The 14119-nt window shown below is 37.1% G+C and overlaps 1 long non-coding RNA gene across 1 annotated transcript; it reads left to right on the top strand.

The window, feature by feature from the left end:
- The first annotated feature begins 3094 nt into the window (after nt 1–3094).
- LOC127154366 (uncharacterized) lies at nt 3095–12687 on the top strand. Its single transcript, XR_007825479.1, has 4 exons — nt 3095–3396; nt 5392–5526; nt 7043–7141; nt 12543–12687. It is a non-coding gene; the product is annotated as an uncharacterized LOC127154366 (long non-coding RNA).
- Nucleotides 12688–14119: the final 1432 nt, after the last annotated feature.

The raw sequence follows: 14119 nt of genomic DNA on the forward strand, positions 1-14119 counted from the left end.
AATAATAACAACACACATATAATATATAAGACCCTTGTCTTTGCCTGCAAACAGATAGTTGAAATTTAATTTTTTGAATTTTAAATTAATTTTAATTTAATTTAATTTTTATGAATAGTACTATGTAAATATCTTAAAAGTTCTTGACACTATCCTGATGATCAAGTTGAATTTTTGATTTTTAACATTTCTTCAGTCGTAAATAAATTATGTTTTTTGAGGAAAACATTTCAGGATTTTTCTCCATATAATGGACTGATATGATGCCCTGAGTTTGAACTTCCAAAAGGCAGTTTAAATGCGGCTTCAAACGATCCCAAATGCGGTTGTAAACAATCCCAGCCGAGAAAGAATGGTCTTATCTAGTGAAACGATTGGTTATTTTCTTTAAAAAAATACAATTTAAATACTTTTTTGTCTCAAACGCTCGTCTTGTCTTGCTCTCCCTGAACTCTGTGTATTTTGGCTCAAGACAGTTAGGGTATGTCGAAAAACTCAGATCGTATTTTCTCCCTCAACTTCAAAAATAATTTCAAAATCATCCTACATTGCTGCAGAAGCACTGACCCAGTCTTTGCAAAGTGAACATCCAAAGAAGATTAAACACCCTTAACAGAAAAGGTAAAACAGCAATTTTGAAGTTGAGGGAGAACATGAGATGGGGAGTTTTTTTGACATACCCTAACTGTCATGAACCGGAAAAAAAAAACGGAGGTCGGGAAGAGCACGGCAAGACGAGCGTTTGACATTAAAAAGTATGTAAATCGGGGGTGTCCAACCCTGTTCCTGGTGATCAGCTTTTCTTGCAGAGTTAAGTTCCAACCCTAATCAAACACACCTGTCTGTAATTATCAAGCACTCCTTGAGATCCTAATTAGTTGGTTCAGGTGTATTTAGTCAGGGTTGGAGCTGAACTCTGCAGGAAAGTCAATCTCCAGGACCAGGGTTGAGCACCCCTGATATAAATCGTATTATTTTTTTATGAAAATAACCAATTGTTTCACTAGATGAGACCCTTCTTCTTCGGCTGGGATCGTTTACAACCGCATTTGGGAGCCTTTGAAGCTGCATTTAAACTGTGTTTTGGAAGTTCAAACTCGGGGCACCATATCAGTCCATTATATGGAGAAAAAACCTGAAGTGTTTTGAAGAAAGAAAGACATGAACATCTTGGATGACAAGGGGGTGAGTACATTATCTGTAAATTGTTGTTCTGGAAGTGGACTTCTTTAAGGCTCCTAAGTCAGCAGCACCACACCCATATGTCGTGGTATTCTCGTGAATGTGCGGCAAAGACTCACAAGGAAGAGAAGAAATTGTTAAAGTTGTTACTTCTGTTTTCTTTGTGCACAATAAGTATTCTCATAGCTCCCATACTACCTTTCTAGGCCTTGAACGTGGTAGTTGTACTGCTGTCTACGCAAGGTCAGAAAGCTCTTGGATTTGGAAAATTTTATTTTGGTTTTGTGAAATCTTAACAGTTATGTAGCACAAATACAGAAAATAATTTTTCACTGATGCTTTCTGAATATATAAACTACAATTAGTGTTGAACCGAACATAAACCATGGAAAAATAGCTGTAAAAACAGGATTTCCTCCTGGTTTATACACACTGCACCAATATGCTTAATTCACCTACAACCTGTTTAAAGATCAAAGAGCTGAAGAGAGCAGCAGGGGTCTCTCATATATGTGTGACCAATGACGTCACTCCCATGTCAAGTTTTTCAAATGATCCAGCCACTGAGAGAGCTTGTGATACAGAATTGGTTCAAAGTCAGAGTTGGAAACAAATGAGATGTTGAGATGTACCTTTGAGCTATTTCAGAGAACTGCTTTATCATTGGTTGATCTGTAGTCTCTACATTAGTGAAAGTCAATCTTCACTTAATTTATGGCAAATTTACAAAAAGTCTAATAGAAATGTGTAGAATATGCTTGACGATTTATGACAACTATGTAGCACTTACTGTAAAGACATATACGATGAGATAATGACTTGATGTTTTGAGGGGTAAGACTATAGCACAGAGAACTATAAGTCATACATTTTGAGCAACATGACAACAGGAACTGATAATGTAGGAAATAGCAGACAAATCGGTTGCATAATCAGTTGCATGAACATACCAAAGCAAACGCAATGTGTTCAAACAAATTAGAAACATTTTCTGATGTGCACAAGTGACTAGATGATGTGGAGGTTGAACAAGCAGTTTTGAGAATTTCATTTCTGATCTGAGAAATGCACCATACTGTGTGCTGACTTTGGCCCTTTTATCTCCATGGAAGGTTCTGATTGGTGTGTGAGAAATTTTGACTCCTAGTGTTTCCACTTGGGTAATTTTGTGCTAACTGAGCTCAAACTTTGCAGACTTGAGTGAACAATATTGAACATTAGTGCTTTCTAAATGATCACATGGTGTACAATGTTCAACATTGTTATTTCTTTAAGGCAACGCCCGCGCATTCATTCATCTATTTTAATACCGCTCTTATGAAAATTAACCACGGTATGTGTAGTAAAACTATGGCAATACAATTGGAAATCAGTCCGTGGAAAAAATAAAAATATAACATGATTACTACATTTACTATAGTAAATCCATGGTTAATTTAGTAAGGGTGTTTATTTAAAATGTATTTTAATGTAAACAGGTATAAAATATGATGAGAAAGACATTGTTAATGAGAAGACGAAATTGACTGCAGCGGGTTAAATGTATTTATTATTCAGAATGCACATTTGGAAGAGAAATATATTCATAGGAACATTTCAGCAGGTGATATGAGATAACATTCTCAGTTTCGAAATGCATACTCCACGCGAAAGTGCTCCTGCGTAATATTTTAGAAGGTCCTTTATTTTATAACGTCTACACCTACCCCAACCATAAACGTAGCCCTTACTATAATAAAAAAAAAAAAAAAAAAAGTATTATTGTTGTACAGTGTGATAAAATAACGTTAGATTTATGTGCGCATGCCCAGTAGCAATAGCTGTATTCTTTCTAGCCAACACGAGTTCACGCGGTGACGTATCGATCTGCTATTGGTCATACGGTTTCACGTGATACGAATTAGCAGGACAGAGTTTATGAAGCTTGTGCAGTGCAGCGAAACGCCAAACTTTTGCAGGCGTTTGCTTTTGTGAATGGAAGTCAATGGGACGAGAAGTGGTATCGACTGGAGAATCTCTTCTCCACCAAACGCTACACGATGATTATAGAGGAGAGAAGAAATACCCCCGAATCAACGCTGCAAACGAGCGATTAAGCGATGCGGCTACTAACATGAGAACACAAAGCCATGTGCGGTGAGTGTCTACTAGAGGCCACAACTCACGATTCGGGGATTTGATGGAAGAAGAAGAGTCAGCCGCTTCTGTCTTGTGGTGAGTGAGAAAATGTAACGTTAAACAACAACCGCAACAAAAGTAGTAACGTTAGATGTGGTAACCTCAATTAAATTGCTGCATGACCAAATACCGACGTAACCTGAAGGTCTAAATTAGGTTTAAAACATCGTAAATAACGCTGTTTGACCATTTTCAAAAAAAAAAAACCTAGTATGATGCAAAAAAAAAAAAAAAAAAAAAAATTATGAATAACACCGTTTGGGATAATGAGCGTTTAAAATGCCGTAAATAACGCAGTTTGACAATTTTCAAATAAAAAAAAAAAACTAGTTGAATGCAAAATAAAAATAAATGTAAGTTATGCTGTTTAGAGGATAATGAGTGGCGCAACTGACGTCGCTTTCTGTCGTTTAAAATGCTGCAAATAACGCCATTTGACAATATTTTCAAATAAAGAAACTAGTTAAATGCAAAACAAAAAAAAAATTATTTAAGTTACACCGTTTAGAGGATAATGAGTGCCGCAACTGACTGCGCTCTCTGTCATGCAACACCGTTTAGGCCAGAACTGAACAAGCTCTATCCTGGAGGGCCGGTGTTCCTGCAGAGTTTAACTCCAACCCTGATAAAACTCACCAGTTTGTAGCTTTCTAGTAAACCTGAAGACACTGATTAGCTTGTTCAGGTGAGTTTTATCAGGGTTGGAGTTAAACTCTGCAGAGACAACGACCCTCCAGGATAGAGTTTGCCCAGTTCTGCCCTAAACGGTGTTGTACGACAGAGATCACTGTCAGTTGCAGCACTCATTATCTCCTAAACGGCGTAACTTAAATGAATTTTCGATAATGAGTGCCGCAACTGACGTCGCTTTCTGTCATTTAAAATGCCGCAAATAACGCCGTTTGACAATTTTCAAATAAGGAATCTAGTAAAATGCAAAATAAAATAATAAATTTAAGTTACGCCGTTTAGGAAATATAATGAGTGCCGCAACTGATGTTGCTTTCTGTCATTTAAAATGCCGTAAATAACGCAGTTTGACATTTTTTTTTTTTTTTTAAAAAAAAAAAAAAAAAAAAAAACTAGTAAAATGCGAAAGAAAAAAATAATAAATTTAAGTTACGCTGTTTAGGGCAGGCCTGGGTAGACTCGGTCCTGGAGGGCCGGTGTCCCTACAGAGTTTAGCTTCAACCCTGATTAAACACACCTGAACAAGCTAATCAGTGTCTTCAGGTTTACTAGAAAGTTACAAACAGGTGAGTTTTATCAGGGTTGGCGCTAAACTCTGCAGGGACACCGGCCCTCCAGGACCGAGTTTGCCCAGATCTGGTTTAGGGGGTAATGAGTGCAGCAACTGACGGCGCTTTCTGCAGTTAAAAACACCGTAAATAATGCCGTTTGACAATTTTCAAGTGAAGAAACTAGTAAAATGCAAAATAAAAAAATTATTTTAAATTATGCTGTTTAGGGGATAATGAGCGCTGCAACGGACGGTGCGTTCTGACGTTTAAAATGCTGTAAATGACGCAGTTTGTCAATTTTAAAATAAAAAATCTAGTCATATGGAAAATAAACAAATTAAAGAGATTTTTTTGATGGATTTGCATCTGTAGTCAATTTTTCATGGGATTGCTGTCTTGGATGGTGGTGGATAACGTTGGGTGGTGAGTGCTGTCCCATCACACCATATCTATGGGAATGAGCCAAGGCATCAGGTGGTGTGACTGTCTCACTCGTCCAACGTTCACCTGAAGCACTCTTACCATAGCGAGACGCTGCTCTAAATTCTCGCACTGTCAGTGAGAGATCAGTAGTGAGGCATCGCTCGGTGGGTGACGGATGGTGTCAAAGACAGCTTCTCGTGAGATTGTTGACTACAAAAATAGCCCTGGCTTACGCCTCAGAGGGCTTGCAATGCCCTATAAGTGTAAGGGCCCGCTCCACAAACATGCAACTTTTCACTTTACAAGATGTTAAATGATAGAGCGGAGTCGTGTAAATTACTTACGGATTATTTTGATTTTTTATTAGGTGTTTGAACTCTCAGTCTGGCGGCACCCATTCACTGCAGAGGATCCATTGGAGGGCAAGTGATATAATGCTAAATTTCTACAAATCTGTTGTGTTGAAGAGACAAGCTCATCTACAATCTGGACAGCTTGCAAGGTGAGTAAATTTTCAGTTTTTTTTTTTTTTTTTTTTTTTTTTTTTTTTATATCAATCGGCTATAATCACATTCAAATACACAGGCCAAATTTGGAACGCCTGTCATTCATGAAGTCCTACACGTTGGCCGGATGTTCATTGAATCGCTAATTCAATTATGCTGTCAGCTTCCAAGAAGGATGTAGAGAATCTTGGCCCACTTTTACACATTTTACCACCATTCCACAGAATAATGTAGATTTTAAATTGGCATGGTTTATATATGATGCAAGATCACTAACTAATTTTGCAAACAGTTGCATACATTTGCATCAGAAAAATCCGTAGTGGGCTCCAAAAGCTTTGAAATACTTCAAAAATTCCCTGGAAATAGTACTTTTAGACACATTTAGACTTATGAGATATACACAACTAATCAAAAGTTTTTGAACAGTAAGATTTTTAATGTTTTTAAAGAAGTCTCTTCTGCTTACAAAGCCTGCATTTATTTTATCCAAATTACAGCAAAACAGTTACATTTTGAAATATTTTTAATATTTGAAATAACTGTTTTTGATTTTTATATTTTAAAAATTTGAATTTTCCTTTGATCAAATCTAAATTTTCAGCATTACTCCAGTCTTCAGTGTCACATGATCCTTTAGAAATCATTCTAATATGCTGACTTGCTGTTCAAGAAACATTTATTATTATTATTATTATTATTATTATTATTATTATTATTATTATTATTATTATTATTATTATTATCAATATTTAAAACAGTTGAGTACTTTTTTTTTTTTTTTTTTTTTTTTTTTTTTCAGCATTCTTTGAATAGAAAGATCCAACGATCAGCATTTATCTGAAATAAAAAGCTTTTGTAACCTTAAACACTATACCAATTAAAAAGCTTGGAGTCAGTATTTTTTTTTAGGGGAAGAAATAATGGGAATTAATCATTTTATTTAGCGAGGATGCTTTAAATTAATCAAAAGTGATGATAAAGACATTTGTAATGTTACAAAAGATTTCTATTTCAGATAAATGCTGTTCTTCTGAACTTTCTATTTAAAGCAACCTGAAAAAAATTATACTCTGCTGTTTTTAACATAATAATAATGATAATATTAATAAATGTTTTTTGAGCAGCAAATCAGAATATTACAATGCTTTCTGAAGGATCATGTGACTGGAGTAATGATGCTAAAAATGTAGCTTTGAAATCACAAAAATGAATTACATTTTAAAATATATTCGAATAGAAAACAATTTTTTAAATATATTTCAGAATTGTACTGTTTTTGCTATACTTTGTATCAAATAAAAGCAGGCTTGGTGAACAGAAGACAAAAAAATTTCAAAATCTTACGGTTCAAAAAATGACTAGTAGTGTACAGTTTTATATATATTGCGATTTTATTTTATTAAGATTCTGCTTGTTTTTTCTCCTAATTAGCTTTTTTTTTTTTTTTTTTTTTTTTTTTTTTTTATATTGATATCTAATGGCTCAATGATGCTTTAACATGTTTTGTAGAGTGCGGAAGAATATGGCCTGATATGGATCACCTCAGATTTAATATCTGTGGCGATTTGTCATCGGCATCTTCATTTTTCAGAAGCAAGTGCACCTCTTGTATGTCCTTCAAGTTGTTTCTTAATGCTTTTTAATACTGGAAGCTATTTTGCTGTGTCAGTAGTAGCTTTAATTTTCAATATGACTATTTCTGTGCTCGCACACATTTGCACGAAAGCAGTCCTTGGCGTTAATGTTAGGTTGTTTTGTAGTTAGCACGCTTGCTATATCTCTGCTGGGCGGCCGGGCGCTTTTCAACTGATGGCTCTACTCTTTTCTTCTTGGCAATCTCTACTTTCTATTTTCTCTCTGTCCTCTGCTCTTTGCATGCGCCTGTCCTCCGCTGCATGCTGAAATTGCTCAGTCATCACCTGATCAGGTAATGAGGATGAGTATTTTGGTATGTTGCACATCGCCACCTGGTGGCAGTCAAAATTGCACCTTCAATATCTGTATTCATACCTGCATATGGTAACACTTTACAGTGAGGTTAAACATCAGTTAATGCATCAGGTATCAAGAACAATTTTTTGTGATATTTACATAAATGTTATACGCTACCAGTCAAAAGTTTTTGAACAGTAAGATTTTTAATGTTTTTAAGTCTCTTGCTCACCAAGCCTGCATTTATTTGATCCAAGGTACAGCAAAAAAATCACAATTTTGAAATATTTTTACTATTTAAAATAACTGTTTTCTATTTGAATATTTTAAAATGTAATTTATTGGGGGGCGATCTCACAGCCGTCACCATGGTAACCCGGGACGGAACCACAATCGCCGTCCCCGAGCAATAGGGCCACACCGGGCGACACGTCAGATGGCAAAGAGATGCATTTTTCCTTCCTTTCCAAGTATCAACAAGGACGTATTTGCGACCGTTCGCAAATGGCGGATGGCGAAGTATGATTGGTCAGATCACCTGTCAATCAAGCTCCCTGCTGCGCAGTGTAGGTTACCTCAGTTGCTCATTTCGGTTAATTTTCCCAGCCGACAACCGCAAATCATTGTCCGATTATTAACCGTTAACTGATAAGATGGTAAGTTAACACTTTTCAATAAGGTTCATTCAGCGCTGCCGCTCCCACCACGCGGATCACGCACTGTGCGTAGGGTACCGAGTGCTGAGGGGGCACCAAAAAATAGTCTAATGAAAAATCAATAATTATATTTTAATTATTATATTAAATATATAGCTCACTGAATCTGATGGCCGCAAATAGTTTCTCCCGGAATCTAGAGCGAGGGAGTGAGTGCGCCCGCGAGACAGAAGCTGCGTCCGAAATCGCATACTTCCCTACTATATAGTACGCGAAAAACAGTATGCGAGGCGAGTAGTATGTCCGAATTCATAGTATTCGAAATTCAGTAGGCGAGAAGTACCCGGATGACCTACTGCTTCCGCCCGAATTCTGTAGTACGCATATCATGGACACTTTCATATCCCATGAGGCTCCGGGAGAGGAGGCGTCATATTCGAAAAATGGCGGAACATGAGAGACGTGGCTCATTTCAAGTGTAAAAAACGTTGTTTATTGTGATTAAATTACACTTGTTTAACACAATCTAAATAAACGGATGATATTGTAAATCGAAACGTTATTTGATAAATCTAGAAGCTGTGTACGAAGGCGTGATCTGCGAGCAGCTGACCGACGCCTTCTCTGAGCTGTCTGTCCAATCAACGTTAAAACGCCGAACACTGCCGGTGCCGGTGTTCGTGCAGTGGAGTCTCTTTAAATTTTCGCGCTGTTGTGACGACGCATGACACGTGACAACATCAATATGGCGGATGTAGTACGTCTGAATTCCATTCATACTACCCACATTCATACTATATAGAACGTACTTTTTAACGGTCGGGTAGTACGTTCATATTTAAATGTAGTGCCTACTTAAGCAGTATGCGATTTCGGACGCAGCAAGAGACTGTGCTCCAAACCGCGTAGCGCGTGCATGACGAGAGAGAGCAAGAGACCGCGCGTGTGTGCCTCATGAAGCACATGTAAGACAAACTCTACATTATCCCGCTTATTACATGGCTACCTACAAAATAAATCAATAATTTGACATAAAATATTGATTTTTAAAAGGAGTTTATTGATTTAAAAACGATTTATATTGCTTCCGCTAAAGAAAATAGTCCGTCTCACTTCTCGTTCTCAAGTAGAAGTACAGATACTTGTGTTAAAAAATACTCTGGTAAAAGTAGAAGTACTGATTTAACTTCTTTACTCAAGTAAAAGTAGCCATGCGAATGATAACCATTTTTTTTTATGCAAAGCTAACGTTACCTGGACCACACAAATGCTAGAGTGCAAGCTGAGAAACCTAAGTGGATATGGAAAAAAGTTTCTTTATAAGCCATTGCCTACATTTTAAATGGATGTCTGCAAAATAGGCCTAAAACATCACATAGCCTATATGATTATTGTGACAGAGACTGGGACTCCAGGTTAATGAGATTCTGACTGAGTAGGAAGATATGAATTCAATCGTGAATTCAACTGTGATTCTGTGAGAATTGAATTCACAGACCCAGTTTCTCTTTTTTAATCTTCCCCTTAACATTTAAAGGAATCTACATGTAGACTATGTAGGCCTAATGATTTTTCCGCGAATGAATGCTGCCGAATCTGTCGAGTCGTCTTGTAGTGATAGGTCAAGTGCAACGTATATTCCCATTCAATATTTTATTATATTATGCGTCGCTTGTCGGACATAGCAACAGTAACTAAAGGGAACGAAAGGGAATGGTTTTCTATAGCCGCTAAAGAAAATACTGTTGTACCAGTACTGTAGTTACTACCCACAGAGTGTACAAAAATAAGTTAAAATATAGCTGCAAGCAGCAATTGCGGGGCCAAGCACAAAAGAGGCAGAATGAGGAGTTAAGCACGGCAAGGAGCAGCAGACCGACTACAACAGTGAGTAACTTAAGCCATTTTAGGATAATATCAGTTGAAATGGCTGAAAAATCATAAATACAACCAATCGTAATAAAATTTAATGGCTTATCACTTTTGACCAACAGGTGGTGCTGTTTTCAAATTGATGTGACGTGTTCTGTGTGAAATGACAATGACACACACAAAGTTTGCCGTCATTATGTCAAAGGTTTGCAGAGATACAGCCTCATATGTAGTTTGGCATCTTTCCAGCAAATTTGTTGATGCGCTAAACGAAAACGGTTTCGTATATCGACACGAAATTCATAACTTTTTGCCAGCATAGTCTGAAGACGATCTGAGCCAAATTTGGTGAAGATCGGACTAACAGTCTGGGAGGAGTTCGAAAAAGTAGGTTTTGTACATTAATCAAAATGGCGGACAGGAAGTTTGGCCAATTTCGGCATAATGGGTATCAATGTTCTCGACTTGACCCAAGGAATCTATTGGCCTCAGTTTCATTCCAATAGGCTAATGTAAACAGAAGTTATTAGCATTTTTGTAAATTTCATTATTAATGTTTAGTGAATGGCGTATTACTTCTGACCCATAGGTGGCACTGTTACCAAATTGATGTGGCTTGGCCAGAGTGTGGTGACAATAGCACATATAAAATTTGGTGTCAATATGTCAAAGCTTTGCAGAGATACAGACTCGGATGCAATTTGGCATCTTTCCAGTAAATTCGTTGATGCGCTAAACGAAAACGGTTTCGTGTATCGACACAAAATCCATAACTTTTTGCCAGCATGGTCTGAAGATGATCTGAGTCAAATTTGGTGAAAATTGGACTAACGGTCTAGGAGGAGTTCGAAAAGGTAGGTTTTCAATATGAATCAAAATGGCGGACAGGAAGTTCAGCCAAAATTGGCAAAATTGGTATCGGTGTTCTCAGCATGACCGAAGGAATCTATCAAAATCAGTTTCATTTCAATAAGCTAATGTACGCAAAAGTTATTAGCATTTTTTGAAATTTCGTTATAACTTTTGACCACAAGGTGGCGCTGGCCCCAAAATTTTTATGTACATACAGGGCATGGTGCCGAACATTTTTGTAATTAATGTTGAAACGATACGCTAATCCGTTCTCAAGATACAGCATTTTAAAGCTAAATTCAAAATGGCCGACACCCAAAATGGCTGACATGGGAAAATTGGATATGGTTCGACTCGGTATGACACACCGAATCTAAAGAGACCAGTTTTGTGATTTTTGGACAAATCATTCAGACGTTATAAAGAAAAATAGCCATTTTTCGTATCTCCTGACCACTAGGGGGCACTGCACCGAAACACTGCAGTTAGCCTCAGGTCATGCTTGTTATAACACACACCAAGTTTGGTGTCAATATGACAAACTATTACGGAGATATAGCCTCACATTGATTTTTGCTAGCTTTTCGTAGAATTATTTTGCGTGTTATTCGTGAACGGCTGGACGAATCGACTTGAATTCCATAACTTTTTGCCAGCGTGGTCTGAAGATGATCTGGATCAATTTTTGTGACAATCGGTGCAACGGCCTAGGACGAGTTCGAAAAAGTAGGTTTTACAAACAATTGAGAATAGCGAAAAAACTAAACCTTACGATTTTTGAATTTTGGTGTCCATTCAACTCGGCATAAGCCAAGGAATCAGAGGAAAAAAGAATTTTTGTTGTGTGGCTTACGGTTCAAACGTTATTAGCATAAATCTTTTGAAAGTTTGTACAAGTGGTGGCGCTAGAGAGTTTGAGTTAGAGACTCCAAACTTGCTATGGTTAATGTTGGGACTGTCCTCTATCAGTGTGCAAAATTATACAACTTTCCCGCAAGCGGTTCTATAGGCTGCCATAGACTTGCGGCGGAAGAGGAAGAAGAAGAAGAAGAAGCGGAATAATAATAACGCCAACGGATACAATAGGTGCCACCGCACCTTCGGTGCTTGGCCCCTAAATATGGTTGTCTCAGTATATTTTCCTGCTTTTTTGTCCTTAGCCAATCACATGCCTGATATATATATATATATATATATATATATGTATTTATTTATTATTATTATTATTATTATTATTATTTTTATTATTTTATTATTTTATTTTTTTTTATTTTTTTTTTTTTATTTTTTTTTTTTATTCCTTTACTGGAGTTATTACAGCTCCAGTGAAACATAAACATTATATGATTGAAATCACCCAAAATGTTCAAAAATAATGTTAAGATGCTTCACATAGCCAGTGATTCAGAAACAAGTGATTGCGGTTGTATAAACTGTCACATGACACTCTGTCTCTCAGTCTGTATACTTACACAATCAGTGGTCAACAGTCCAGTCTTATTACCAGCACTGACATCACTCAATATGCAAGGGAAGATGTGGCACAAAAGTGTTGTTGTAGGCTCTGTGAATGTTCATTCCTCTTAAAAAAAAAAAAAAAAAAAAAAAAAAAAAAGACCTCCAATATTGCCCCCTATTGGACAAATCTGCCCTGTGAAACTCTGGCTAAAAAGTTTTATGTTCGTTTCATCCCTCAGAGATCAACAACGGTGTTGGGAGCACAGATGAGCACTCCGCATACACAGGAAACGGACTGGGCGCGTATGCATGCGATGACATCATGACACCCGCACGTCACGCAACTAAACTTTAGTGACGACTTGAATCCATTTTTTTTTTTTTTTTTTTTTTTATGGAGCACAAAACAATTTAGACAGAATTGCTTTTTGAACATTCATCTTCAATGGGTCTTTATTTTGGATGGTTTTTGTTGGTTCTCGGACACCCTGGCACTGTATTCCACTGATTCAGTGTTCTGAATCAGTGTCTTTTTAAAGTGATTTGTTTTGTAATAAAATCTCTGAATTGCATTTGTGAGTGTTTTTCATGAGGTGTTCAAATGGGTTTTAAAGGTAATCATTGCTGGAAATGAATCAGTATCCACCTTATTTTTCCTGTAAGAGCAGGCACGGCCATTTTGTAAATTTTATGAGTCTAGCTTCTGATTTTATCCACAACCAGCTCTTTTTTTAGCTGTACAAAACAGCTTGCAATATTGCAAATTGGTGTCTTACCATGCTATTTTAATGTATTATCTTAAAGGGGTCATCAGATGCTAAGTTCACTTTTACATGTTGTTTGAACATTAATGTGTGTTGGCAGTGTATCTACAAATCTACCCTATAATGATAAAAAATCCATGCAGTGGTTTTTAATTAATCTGTAAAAATAATATCCCCTTTTTCAAATCGAGCAATTCTCAGATGCCTGTCGGTGTGGCGTCACACCTACAGATGCCGCTCCCACGATAGTTGATTGACATGAGCGTTTTACCTCAGATCAGGTGTAACAGTCCAACCTCCATGTTTTGATTCCGGAGCAGGGATGTAAGTTAGACAAGAACTGAGCGATTGAGGTGTTGTGTTGCTGGATGTAATAATGAACGTAGTGGTCGTCATTTACTCATCTGAGCCGCTGAAGATGCAGTAGATTACATTTATGAAGGGAATGCGTCTCCTGATCTACATATATCCGTCTATGTTCACGCGAATCATTCGTGATCCAGCTTCACTTACAGCAGAAGTAAGTATAAGGGGTTGACAGCAAGGCAGAATTAATTTTAGCAAATGCGCGCTTTAAGATGGTTTCAGCGTGATACGCGCAGCGCGCACCTGCTTGAACAGCGCGGCCCTTCTCCGACAGCTTTTCCGAGCCCGTCTTTTTTCTCCTCTTCTCACAAAATAGCTTATACTACTGTTTCAGCTATTAAAATGGTTCCGTTTTTATGTAATGGCAACGTGATTAAATTTTCTTTTCGTTTTTTTAATAAGTTAATTTAGAAAAACGTTTAAATCATTTTTTTTGTTCGTTAAATGCAAGTTTTTGTTTTTTAAAGTAACGACCAAATGGCTAGCGGAGGACTGGTCATAGTCTGTTTGATCCATTTTGCCTTCTCAAATCATCACGGCTTGCCTAAAATAAAATCAATAGATTTAAAACAATTAAAGTATAAAACAATGTTATAATCTTTAAACCTATAAATGTGTGCTATTAGGCGCATCTCCAATCATTTGTGCGGAGAGCGGAAGCTGAGGCGCGCTTTGCAGGACATGGA

Source organism: Labeo rohita, chromosome 23, assembly GCF_022985175.1.
Source record: "Labeo rohita strain BAU-BD-2019 chromosome 23, IGBB_LRoh.1.0, whole genome shotgun sequence".
NCBI lineage: Eukaryota > Metazoa > Chordata > Actinopteri > Cypriniformes > Cyprinidae > Labeo > Labeo rohita.